We start from the raw sequence: 13886 nt of genomic DNA, 5'->3' as shown, positions 1-13886 counted from the left end.
TTCCCCTTTTTTTCTCTCCAGTTTCCACACATTAGAGAAAATATACAATCCTTGACCTTCTTAATCTGTGTTATTTCACTTAACTTAATGATCTCTAATTCCATCCATTTTCCTGAAAAAGTCATGATGAAATGCAGAAATTGGATATTTAGAATATATTGTTATTTAAACATGCTGTTACACATGTGACAAAAAAATTCAGGCGAGCTGCAGAAGCTCTATAGGGTCCAGAAGATAAAAGATGCAGTTTGAATCTTTGGGCATATCTATCAATTTCTATCATTTAATATAACTCATTTTGGCATTACTGCTCATTACATAGTCATGCATTGCTTAATGCTAGGGATACCTTTGTTCTTATGCAAGTTCATAATTGTGGGAACATTATAGAGTAAACTTACATGAACTTAGATGGTATGGTCCATTGTGTACTGAAACCATGTGTGTGTGTAATACTCATACAGATTTATGACTCCTATCGCTATGATAAACGGAAAACCTATTACAACAAGCACAAAAGAAAATGGTACAATCAAGAGACTTGAATATGAGATGCATGTGGCTGCTTCCAGCATAACATGCATACAGTTTTATAGTAAGCTTCTTCCATATAAATAGGAGTATATTCAAAATAACAATAGAAGTATAGTTTAGTGAATACATAAACCAGTAACATTTATTATCAAATATTATGTACTATACATAGTTACATGTGCTATCTTTCATCGCACTGGCAGTGCAGTATGTATGGTTTCCATTAACAATTTATTGAATTGTAAATCAATTTAATTAGACATTATGATGATTAAGAAGAGAATAAACTGAAAAATATCATGGAGGTTCGGATGTCAAGATGGTACCAATATTGTTGAAATATTTAAATTATTGGAATTTAAGAAAATGAAATACTATCAGGGATTCAATAATAAAAATATTTTAAGATATCATCATATTTGATAATAAATTATTTGTAAAACTGATATTTTCAAAATAAATACAACCTGAGTTTTATTTATTTCCCCTACCCTGCTCTAGTATACATATTTTATATCCCCATTTTCATTTAGACCAGTGTGTCTCAACCTTTAACGAGCATTCCTATGTCTTGATATCCAATGAAGCAAGTATGCTGTGGGGCCTGACAGTACATTTCTTTTTTTTTTATGAATTCATTTTTTTTAATTTTATTTTTTTTTTTTGGTTGTTCACAACATTACAAAGCTCTTGACATATCATATTTCATACATTAGATTGAAGTGGGTTATGAACCCCCAATTTTACCCCAAATGCAGATTGCAGAATCACGTCGGTTACACATCCACAATTTTACATAATGCTCTATTAGTAATTGTTGTATTCTGCTACCTTTCCTATCCCCTACTATCCCCCCTCCCCTCCCCTCCCATCTTCTCTCTCTAACCCATCTACTGTAATTCATTTCTCTCCTTGTTTATTTTCCCATTCCCCTCACAAGCTCTTATATGTAATTTTGTATAACAATGAGGGTCTCCCTCCATTTCCATGCAATTTCCCTTTTCTCTCCCTTTCCCTCCCATCTCATCTCTCTGTTTAATGTTAATCTTTTCTTCCTGCTCTTCCTCCCTGCTCTGTTCATAGTTGCTCTCATTATATCAAAGAAGACATTTGGTGTTTGTTTTTTAGGGATTGGCTAGCTTCACTAAGCATAATCTGCTCCAGTGCCATCCATTTCCCTGAAAATTCTATGATTTTGTCATTTTTTATTGCTGCATAGTACTCCATTGTGTATAGATGCCACATTTTTTTTATCCATTCATCTATTGAAGGGCATCTGGGTTGGTTCCACAGTCTAGCTATTGTGAATTGTGCTGCTATGAACATCGATGTCGTAGTATCCCTGTAGCATGCTCTTTTAAGGTCTTCAGGGAATAGTCCAAGAAGGGCAATAGCTGGGTCAAATGGTGGTTCCATTCCCAGCTTTCCCAGGAATCTCCAAACTGCTTTCCAAATTGGCCGCACCAATTGGCAGTCCCACCAGCAATGTACAAGAGTACCCTTTTCTCCATATCCTGGCCAGCACTTGTTGTTGTTTGACTTCATAGTGGCTGCCAATCTTACTGGAGTGAGATGGTATCTTAGGGTGGTTTTGATTTGCATTTCTCTGACTGCTAGAGATGGTGAGCATTTTTTCATGTACTTGTTGATTGATTGTATATCCTCCTCTGAGAAGTGTCTGTTCAGGTCCTTGGCCCATTTGTTGATTGGGTTATTTGTTATCTTATTGTCTAATTTTTTGAGTTCTTTGTATACTCTGGATATTAGGGCTCTATATGAAGTGTGAGGAGTAAAAATTTGTTCCCAGGATGTAGGCTCCCTATTTACCTCTCTTATTGTTTCTCTTGCTGAGAAAAAACTTTTAAGTTTAATTAAGTCCCATCTGTTGATTCTTGTTATTAACTCTTGTGCTATGGGTGTCCTATTAAGGAATTTGGAGCCCGACCCCACAATATGTAGATCGGAGCCAACTTTTTCTTCTATCAGGCGCAGAGTCTCTGATTTGATATCAAGCTCCTTGATCCATTTTGAGTTAACTTTTGTGCATGGCAAGAGAAAGGGATTCAGTTTCATTTTGTTGCATATGGATTTCCAGTTTTCCCAACACCATTTATTGAAGATGCTATCCTTCCTCCATTGCATGCTTTTAGCCGCTTTATCAAATATAAGATAGTTGTAACTTTGTGGATTAGTCTCTGTGTCCTCTATTCTATACCATTGGTCCACCCGCCTGCTTTGGTACCAGTACCATGCTGTTTTTGTCACTATTGCTCTGTAATATAGTTTGAAATCTGGTATCGCTATACTGTCTGATTCACACTTCCTGCTTAGAATTGCTTTTGCTATTCTGGGTCTTTTATTTTTCCATATGAATTTCATGATTGCTTTATCTATTTCTACAAGAAATGCCTTTGGGATTTTCATTGGCATTGCATTGAACTTATAGAGAAATTTTGGTAATATCGCCATTTTGATGATGTTAGTTCTGCCTATCCATGAACAGGGTATATTTTTCCATCTTCTAAGATCTTCTTCTACTTCTCTCTTTAGGGTTCTGTAGTTTTCATTGTATAAATCTTTCACCTCTTTTGTTAGGTTGATTCCCAAGTATTTTATTTTTTTTTGAGGATATTGTCAATGGAGTGTTTTTCCTCATTTCCGTTTCAGAAGTTTTGTCGCTGATATACAGAAATGCCTTTGATTTATGCGTGTTGATTTTATATCCTGCCACTTTGCTGAATTCATTTATTAGTTCTAGTAGTTTTTTTGTAGACCCTTTTGGGTCTTCTAGGTATAGAATCATGTCATCCGCAAATAGTGATAATTTAAGTTCTTCTTTTCCAATTTTTATGCCTTTAATTTCTGTCGTCTGTCTAATTGCTCTGGCCAGTGTTTCGAGGACTATGTTGAACAGAAGTGGTGAGAGAGGGCATCCCTGTCTTGTTCCAGATTTTAGAGGGAATGCCTTCAATTTTTCTCCATTCAGAATGATGCTAGCCTGAGGCTTAGCATAGATAGCTTTTACAATGTCGAGGTAAGTTCCTGTTATTCCCTAGTTTTTCTAATGTTTTGAACATAAAGGGATGCTGTACTTTGTCGAATGCTTTCTCTGCATCTATCAAGATGATCATATGGTTCTTATCTTTAAGTCTATTGATGTGGTGAATAACATTTATTGATTTCCGTATATTGAACCATCCTTGCATCCCAGGGATGAATCCTACTTGATCATGGTGCACAATTTTTTTGATGTTCCTTTGTATCCGATTCGCCAGAATTTTATTGAGGATTTTTGCATCTGGGTTCATCAGAGATATTGGTCTGTAGTTTTCTTTCTTTGAGGTGTCTTTGTCTGGTTTCAGAATCAGGGTGATGTTGGCCTCATAGAATGAATTTGGAAGACCTCCCTCTTTTTCTATTTCCTGAAATAACTTGAAAAGTATTGGTATTAATTCGTCTTTAAAGGTTTTGTAAAACTCCGCTGTATACCCATCCGGTCCTGGGCTTTTCTTGGTTGGTAGTCTTTTGATGGCTTCTTCAATTTCATCCATTGATATTGGTCTGTTCAAATTGTGTGTATCCTCCTGACTCAGTCTGGGCAAATCATATGACTTAAGAAATTTATCGATGTCTTCACTATCTTCTATTTTGTTGGAATATAGGTTTTCAAAATAATTTCTAATTGTCTTCTGTATTTCTGTAGCATCTGTTGTGATATTGCCTTTTTCATCCCGTATGTTAGTAATTTGAGTTCTCTCTCTTCTTCTCTTCGTTAGCATGGGTAAAGGTCTGTCGATCTTATTTATTTTTTCGAAGAACCAACTTTTAGTTTTGTTAATTTTTTCAATAGTTTCTTTTGTTTCAATTTTATTGATTGCCGCTCTGATTTTAATTATTTCTTGCCTTCTGCTACATTTGCTGTTGTTTTGCTCTTCCTTTTCTAGGGCTTTGAGATGAAGTGTGAGCTCATTTATTTGTTGGTTTTTTCTTTTTTTGAGGAATGACCACCAGGCGATTAATTTATCCTCTTAAAACTGCTTTCATTGTGTCCCATAGATTCCGATATGTTGTGTCTGTATTTTCATTTATCTCTAAGAATTTTTTGATTTCCTTCTTTATGTTTTCTGTAACCCATTGATCATTCAGTAACGTATTGTTCATTTTCCATGTGATGTAGGATTTTTCCTTCCTTCTTTTATCATTGATTTCCAGTTTCATTCCATTATGATCAGATAAAATGCATGGTATTATCTCCACCCCTTTATATTTACTGAGGGTTGCCCTATGACATAATATATGGTCTATTTTTGAGAAGGATCCATGTGCTGCTGTGAAAAAAGTATATCCATTTGATGATGGTTGATATATTTTATATATGTCAGTGAAGTCTAGGTTATTGATTGTGGTATTGAGTTCTATAGTTTCTTTATTCAACTTATGTTTGGAGGATCTATCCAATGGTGAGAGAGGTGTGTTGAAGTCACCCATAATTATTGTGTTGTGGTCTATTTGATTCTTGAACTTGAGGAGAATTTGTTTTATGAATGTCGCAGCACCATTATATGGTGCATAAATATTGATAATTGTTATGTCTTGTTGGTGAATGGTTCCTTTTAACAGTATATAATGTCCTTCTTTATCCCTTTTGATTAACTTAGTCTTGAAGTCGATTTTTCGATATGAGGATGTCCACCCATGCTTGCTTACGAGGTCCGTGTGCATGGTATATTTTTTCCCATCCTTTCACCTGCAGCCTGAGTATGTCTTTTCCAATCAGATGTGTCTCCTGGAGGCAGCATATTGTTGGATTTGTTTTTTTAATCCATGATACCAGCCTATGTCGCTTTATTGGAGAGTTTAAGCCATTAACATTCAGAGTTACTATTGATATATGGTTTGTACTTCCATCCATGTTTGATTATTTATCCTTTTTTAAAAAAATTTAGTTTGTTTCTCCATGATTATCTTTCCCCTCGCCCTCTGTCTTTACCGAGGCACTTCCCACTTTTGGTTTTGGTTATTGTTTTTCATTTCTTCCTCGTGTAGTGTTTTGCTCAAAATGCTTTGCAATGCTGGTTTTCTGGCTGCAAATTCTTTTAACTTTTGTTTATCATGAAAGATTTTTATTCCGTTGTCATACCTGAAGCTTAATTTTGCTGGATACAGAATTCTTGGTTGGCATCCATTGTCTTTCAGTGTTTGAAATACATTGTTCCATGACCTTCTTGTTTTCAGTGTCTGTGATGAAAAATCCGTTGTTAACCGTATTGGTTTACCCCTGAATGTAATCTGTCTCCTTTCTCTTGTAGCTTTTAATATTTTCTCTTTGTTCTGTATATTGGATATCTTCATAACAATGTGTCTTGGCGTTGGTCTACTGTGATTTTGTGTGCTCGGTGTGCTGTATGCATCTTCAATTTGTATATCTGTTTCCTTTTTTATTTCTGGAAAGTTTTCTGTAATTATTTCATTCAGCAGGCTACTCATTCCCTTGGTTTGAATCTCTGTACCTTCTTCTATCCCGATGACTCGTAAGTTTGGTTTCTTCATGTTATCCCATAACTCTTGGATGTTTTTCTCGTGATTTTTTACCAGCCTTTCTGAGTTGGCTAGACTCTTTTCAAGATGATATATTTTGTCTTCATTTTCTGACTTTCTGGCTTCTACTTGCTCCACTCTGTTAGTGATACTCTCAATTGAATTTTTAATTTGGTTTATCGTTTCCTTCATTTCTAGAATTATTGTTTGATTATTTTTTGTAATCTCTATCTCCTGATAAAGATGCTTAACTTATTCTTTTATCTGTTTATGTAATTCATTCTCAATGTGTTCTTTCGCTGCTTGAATTTGCTGTCTTGTATCCTCTTTAAGGTTCCATTCCATCTGTCTAAGGTGTTCCTTGAGTTCTTTATATGACCATTTTTCTGATGACTCTAGGTCCTCCTGAATATTTAGGCTGTCCTGCATTGTTTGTACTCCTTTTCTTCCTTGCTTTTTGAAGCTGCTCATGTTATTTCTTGTTATGTTTGACTGCTGAGTTACTGTTTACTCCTATAAATTTATTTGATGCTTGGGAGGAAAGGTATTAGAAGGGAAGGAAGAAGTCACTAAAGAGAATGAGAGTAAGCAGGTAGAATTCAAGGAAGGGGGGATAAGATAATTGAAAAGAAACAAAAAGACAAAAGAAGAAAAAAATAGGAAATTAAAAAAGAAAAAAAATTTTAAAAAATAATTAAAAAATTAAAATTAAAATTAGAAAAAAAATTTTAAAAAATTGTAAAAAAATTTTAAAAAACAACAAGAAAGAAAAATGAAAATGAAAGAAAAATCCAAATCAAAAAAAAAAAGAGAAAAGAAAAAAAAACTAATAAATGCAGTCTGAGAGTTTGATTAACTTCTCTTCCAGTAGGTGGCGCTGTGCCCACCAGGCCAAGTTTCTCCTGTCAATATGCAGGAACCAATCACTGTGCAGAAGCTCCTCCCAGACTGGGCGAGTCTCCAATCCTGAGTGCCTAGGGCCTCCTCTTGTGTCTAGTCACTTCCCATTTTTCGTCTAGCCAGGCCCCTCTCACGGGTGCTGCTCACCACAATACTGGCTACATGCCAGGTCTGCTGCTGCCGGGAGCCCTGTTTTCATGACTGGGCACACTCTCCCAGTTTGCCATTCCCTCAGACCCTAAGTTTGTAGAGCTTGGGGCTGAGAATCCTCAGCGAATTTTACTTGCCCTCCGATAGCCATGCCCCCGGTAGCTGGTGCAAGAGACCTCAGCTGTCAGCCCTGGTGGGAGTGGTAGTTCTGCACCGTGGTCCCGCGCCACCTCTGATTCCCTCGGTCTGGCTATCGCGCTCACGGGAGAGCTGGGAGGGGCCCTTAAGGTTTCCCCGATGTGTGGAGAGGGAAGGCTAGGGAATTACACACCTGTAGGCGCAGGTTTCAATGAAGTTATCTCCTCTGCCACAGTCTGATGACGTCAGTTCTCTGCCATGGTGGTATCTCTTGCAAGTGGCGACAGTTCGTTTCCCTTTGCCGGGTGACCAATGCAATGGATGGGTCCTTACTGTCTCTGACAGTACATTTCTAACAACCAACAGAGAAAGCTACTGATGTTTCAAGTGGCTTGGGAGGCTGACAGGATTTTGAGTTCAAAGCCAACCTCAGCAAAAGTGAGAGCTAAGCATCTCAGTGAAATCCTGTGTCTAAATAAAATACAAAATATGGATAGGGATGTAACTCAGTGGTTGAGTGCTCCTGAGTTCAATCCCCAGTACCCCCACACACAAAAAAAATATGATAAAGCTAATGCTGCTGATCCTAGGACTACCCTTGGAACAGCAAAGTCACCCAAATATGTACTCACTAGGACAATATCTGGCCTAAAAAGTGTGTGGCTTTATAGATTCTAAGCTATAATATTTTGTAATCAAATAAATAACTAAAAATAATCACAGAAAGTTATTCTTGGAAGAATGTTTTAGTTAACTGCCGCAGTCTTGGCTGGGCACAGAATCACAAGCCACCACACAGCTTTGTAGATTCAAACAGCAATTCTTTATTCCCGAACTCACACTGGCCTCCACACACGTTCTGGGGCAATCCCAGTTCTGCTGCCACCCAATTCACCTCCTCCACGAGGCTTTCTTCCCAAAATGCTCTCTGAATCTCACAAGAACTCAATGGGAGCTCAGGCAGCAGGAACGCCCTAATTCCAGCAGCAATAATCCTCAACATCGAACTTCCCTAAAATCCAAGGTCTTAAACTGGGAACGCCCTTTACCCAAGGACCAGGATACTTCCTCAAACCTGATCAGCTCTAAACCGGATCCGCCTTGGTCTTTGAGCAAGGTCACCTTACATGCAATGTCAACAGCGAAATCATTAACATGGGGTACACTAGCAAGGAAATTTTGATGCGTCATTTCTACTTGGTAATGGCTCTCAGCATCTCCCCCCTTCTGATTAATTAAACAACATGCAGTGTGGCTTAAGGACCGTGCCTGGTAGGTTGTCCAATTCAACATATGGTTCTTACCCGTCATGGGAAAACTGACCTTTAGGCGTCAGCCTCCTGTCTTAGGTTGAATCCACTGCAATCAGATCAACCCGTCACTGACTACCGGTCCAGCATTCAGCCATGATTGTGGAAAGGCCTATGCACCAGTGGGGGGTGAGGTTCTTGCCTCACCTCTGTTGGCCCCCAAATAGCCTTGGTGCCAGTGGGGGGGTGAGGTTCTTTGCCTCACCTCTGTTGGCCCCCAAAATTCTAGACCATCACTAGTAGAAGGGAGGAAGATACAGAAATGCCACGACACCAAGCCAATTGACGGCTCCTTTGGAAAAATTGCGTCACTGGTGACACCATCAGCAAAGATATGCCAGCATTACCACAATTAACATGGGGTGAGCTGGCAAGGAAATTGCATCACTGGTGACACCATCAGCAAAGATATGCCAGCAGTACCACAATTCGCTGCACCAGATGATAGTTCACAATGCATGCAACTGATGTATAGTCCAGGCAAGTTCTGCAGGCAGTTCAAATTGGAGGAGTCTATCAATATGTCCATTTCCTCCCAAAGTAAATTGAGTCCTTGATTGAGCATAACTTGTTGAGTTATATTCATTGATGCATCAGTTTATACAGTTACTGTGATGGCTATCATATAAGCTGTAGTTTGGTTTTATCTTAGTCTTCACCGGCACTGGGATGGAGATGGGAATACTGGCAATGATGCTAAAGAGACATTATCCTGAACAGAATTATTAAATATAATGAAAAGGAAAGGTGAAAGTAAACAAACAGATCTGTTAACCTCCTTTAAAAACAATCCTTAACAGCTATTTACCTAATTTAAATTAGTAAGCAAACAGATCTGTTAACCACCTTTAAAAACAATCCTTAACAGCTGTTTACCTAAATTAAATTAAACCATTTAAATCACGTGAATAAAAAAAAAATTCGAATCCATTTTTTTATGAGCGCTCCTCACATATGAAATATGGACATACACACATACAGACATACAACACAAAACAGAAATGTGCACACAACATACAACACATAAGACAATAGTAAATAAAGGCCTTGTAGCTATACCTAGGTGAAATCTCCATTGCAATGTTTAGGAACTCCACAGTCAAAAAATAAAACACAGTCAAAAAATAAAACTGATCAGAAAAACATTAACCTAGGTTTGTATGAGCTCAAAAAATAAAATAGAACTTTACGATGTGGGAAAAATGCAATAATAAAATAGATATTGAAAAAAGCACCGTGGTTAATCACTGTTGCAGATGTAAAAATAGCCAAGCTGGAGCTCTGGATATCAGCTGTTATGGATTTGAGTCAAATCATCTTCTTTTTCTGTAGAAATTGCTTTAGTTAATCTCTCTGGAATCCAAATCGGCTGCTGTTCTCCCTGTGGAAACACACAAAGGGAACCCCGATTCCAGACAATAACTGGGTCGGGACCTTTCCATTGTCCTGTTAGAATATCTTTCCAAAGTACCTTAGGCTTATGTACATTTTTTGGGTACATATGTCTTTCCGCAGCACTAAGTCCTGATGAATCCAAATTTAAAAAGTTTAGAGTAAAAAGGGTTATTTTAAGTTTATCTTTGGGGGATATATACCCCTTACCAATTCCCTCTTTTTGCTTTAATAGGTATGTTTTAATAGTTTGATGAGCTCTTTCAACTATGCCTTGTCCCTGTGGATTGTATGGGATTCCTGTTATATGAGTAATACCAAATGATGAGCAAAATTGTTTAAAAGAGGCAGATGTATAACCAGGACCGTTATCAGTTTTTAACTGTTTAGGAACACCCACAGCGGCAAAATTTTGTAAGCAATGAGCTATAACATCTTTAGTTTTTTCTCCGGCATGAAGGGAGCCCATCAAAAATCCAGAAGAAGTATCAACTGTAACATGTAAATATTTTAATTTTCCAAATTCTGGCAAGTGTGTGACGTCCATCTGCCAAATATGGTTAGGTATCAGTCCTCTAGGATTGACTCCAAGATTAACTTGTGGTAAAAAGGTCACACAATTTTGACATTGTTTTATTATATGCCTGGCTTGTTCCTTAGTTATTTTAAAACGCTTTTGTAAAGTATTAGCATTAACATGAAACCTTTTATGAAAATTTGTAGCTTCTTCTAATGTAGAGAAAATATGTACGTCATGTGTAGTTTTATCTGCTAAATCATTGCCCAAACTAAGGGCTCCAGGCAATCCTGTATGTGCCCTAATATGTCCTATAAAGAATGGATCTTTTCTGTCCCATAATAGACTTTGTATAGTGGAAAACAAAGAAAAAACAGTAGAAGAAGGGGAAATCCTACCAGCATCTTCAAGGGAATTAATAGCATTAACTATATATTGACTATCAGAAAATAAATTAAATACAGAATCTTTGAACATCACAAAAGCTTGTAAAACTGCATTAAGCTCTACCTTTTGAGCTGATTGTTTGGGTACTAAAAATGTAAAAGTTTGATCAGGGGTAACTACGGCTGCTGTACCATTATTAGACCCATCAGTGAATATATTTGGAGCATTCATGATAGGTGTTTTCCTTGTCATTTTAGGAAAAATTACAGGATGCTTAGACCAAAAAGACAACAAAGGATTCGATGGCAAATGATTATCAAATGAAACATTAGATTTACACATGATTATTGCCCAAGTATTTATCTCATTAGCTAACTCATCAATTTGATCCATAGTATATGGAGTAATAATTTTATTGGGAGAAATTCCAAACACTCCCTTTGCTGCTCTTATTCCTTTGAGTATTAATTGTCCTACAGCCTCAGGATACCTAGTAAGAATAGTGTTAGGAGAATAAGATAAATGTATCCACAATAATGGACCTTCTTGCCAAAATACTCCTGTAGGAATATTTTTTGTTGGTAGTACAATAAATAATAAAGGCAAACTTATATCAATTCTACCTAGAGGCATATTTTCCATATATGCTTCAATAATTTTTAATGCCTTTCTAGCTTTAGGAGTTAACATTCGGGGTGAATTTGGATCTGATGGACCTTTTAGAATATCAAATAAAGGTCCCAACTCTCCTGTTGGTATGCCTAGATAAGGCCTTATCCAATTTATGTCTCCCAATAACTTTTGAAAATCGTTGAGTGATTTGAGTTGATCTACTCGTATTTGAATTTTCGGCGGACGGACCATGGTTGAGGATAATAGAACTCCTAAATAATTAATTGGAAAATTTAATTGTACTTTATCTATTCCTATCTCTAGATTATAATTTTTTAATAAGTTTGTAAGTGTGGCATAACATTCCAGCAATATGTTTTTATCTTTATGTGCTAATAATACATCATCCATATAGTGAAATATTTTTAGTTCAGGATTTTGATTTCTAAGTGGCTGGATTGCTTTATTTACATAGATTTGACACATAGTTGGACTGTTAGCCATACCTTGAGGGAGTACTTTCCACTCATATCTCTCATCAGGACCTTCATGATTTAATGCAGGGATAGTAAATGCAAAACGTGGACTATCCTCGGGATGAATTGGAATAGAAAAAAAACAATCTTTAATATCTATAGATAAGACATGCCACGTTTTTGGTAAAGCAGACAATTGAGGAATCCCTGATTGAGCAGGTCCCATAATAACCATTTCATTATTAATGGCTCTTAAATCTTGTAATAATCTCCATTTACCCGATTTCTTTTTGATGACAAAAATGGGAGTATTATGGGGAGAAACGGAAGGTTGTAAATGTCCTTCCGCTAATTGTTGTTTGACCAGATCATGGGCTACTTGTATCTTTTCTTTAGTCAAGGGCCACTGAGGAACCCACACTGGTCTTTCTGATTTCCAAGTAATTTTGATTGTCTCAGTGGCCCTTTCTGAAAATCCGACCCATGTCTGTCTGTTCCTAGATCTAATTGGACTGGTGCTGCTAAACCTTGTTCTTGTTTTCCTAATCTTTTTTCTTTCTTAACACCTTGTCTAGCCCTAGTAGTGGGCGCATTAGAATTGATGTTATTTGTTAACATCAAACCTAGTTGATCCAGGACATCTCGTCCCCATAAATTAATAGGAAGGTGATCCAAAACATATGGCTGTATAGTTCCTTCACATCCTTTAGGATCCTTCCAATCTAATACCATATAACTTCTATGGGGATTAGTCGCCACTCCTAGGCCTCAAAGCATTTGAGTGGCTTGTTGTAATGGCCAATGTTTTGGCCATTCTCGACGAGATATGATGCTAAGGTCAGCACCTGTGTCCAGTAGCCCATTAAACTCGTGACCTTGAATATTTAGTTTTAGCATTGGGCGAGAATCTAAATTTAAAGACAACATAGCCCAATCTACACCTGTGGAGCCTAATCCCTTAGAACCTCTTTCTATATTATGACTAGAGAACTTATTATGTAGGCTGGGTATTATTAACAATTGTGCTATTCTATCTTCAGGTGAAATTACTGATATACCTCCTGGAGAACTAGCTATAATTTTTATTTCACCTACATAATCGGGATCAATTACCCCAGGACTTATCATAAGTCCTTTTAATGTAGATGAACTACGTCCCAATAATAAGCCTACTGTTCCTTGGGGAAGAGGTCCTTTTACTCCTGTAGGAATGATTTGAACTCCCATCTCTGGTGTTAATACTGCTCTGGCAGAGGCGCAGATGTCCAACCCTGCGCTTCCTCGGGTTTGTCTGATGAGGTATTTAATGGACAATGTGTCCTGGGCACCACCCTGATGGTGTTGCTGGGTTCCTCCACTGCCCCGTATATTTGTGGTTTTGGGCCCCGGAGCAATGGGCCCCTCACTCCGTTTTTTGGCAATGAAGCCTGATGCCTTTCTCCATGATATCGTGGGTAAATACCTGATCCTTGTCCGTTTTTTGATAACGGAGTACCTTCTATGGTGGTTTGAAAATGGCATTCATTAGCCCAATGTCTCCCTCTACGGCATCGTGGGCAAATACCCGGTATTCTATTCCTTTGATTACTAGTTTTGTTAAAACCTCCTCTTATAGGGCAACTCCTTTTAAAATGTCCTGTTTGTTTGCAATTATAGCATGTTTCTGGCCTGGCATCTAAAGCCTGTTGTACTGCAGCTGCCAAGACTTGCCCTTGTTCATTAATATCTCTACATAGTTTAATATATGTATTTAAGTCTTCATGTCTCCATGGTCTAATAACCTCTCTGCAGCAACGATTCGCTTGGTCATAAGCAAGTTGTTTTATTAATGGCATTGCTTGATCTGTATCCCCAAAAATTTTGGCGGCTGTTTGAATAAGCCTATCTACAAAGTCAGCGTAAGGTTCATTAGGTCTCTGTATTACCTTAGAT

This window comes from Spermophilus citellus (genome assembly GCF_964194105.1).
Source record: "Spermophilus citellus genome assembly, chromosome: 2".
NCBI lineage: Eukaryota > Metazoa > Chordata > Mammalia > Rodentia > Sciuridae > Spermophilus > Spermophilus citellus.
This window is presented reverse-complemented; position numbering follows the sequence as displayed.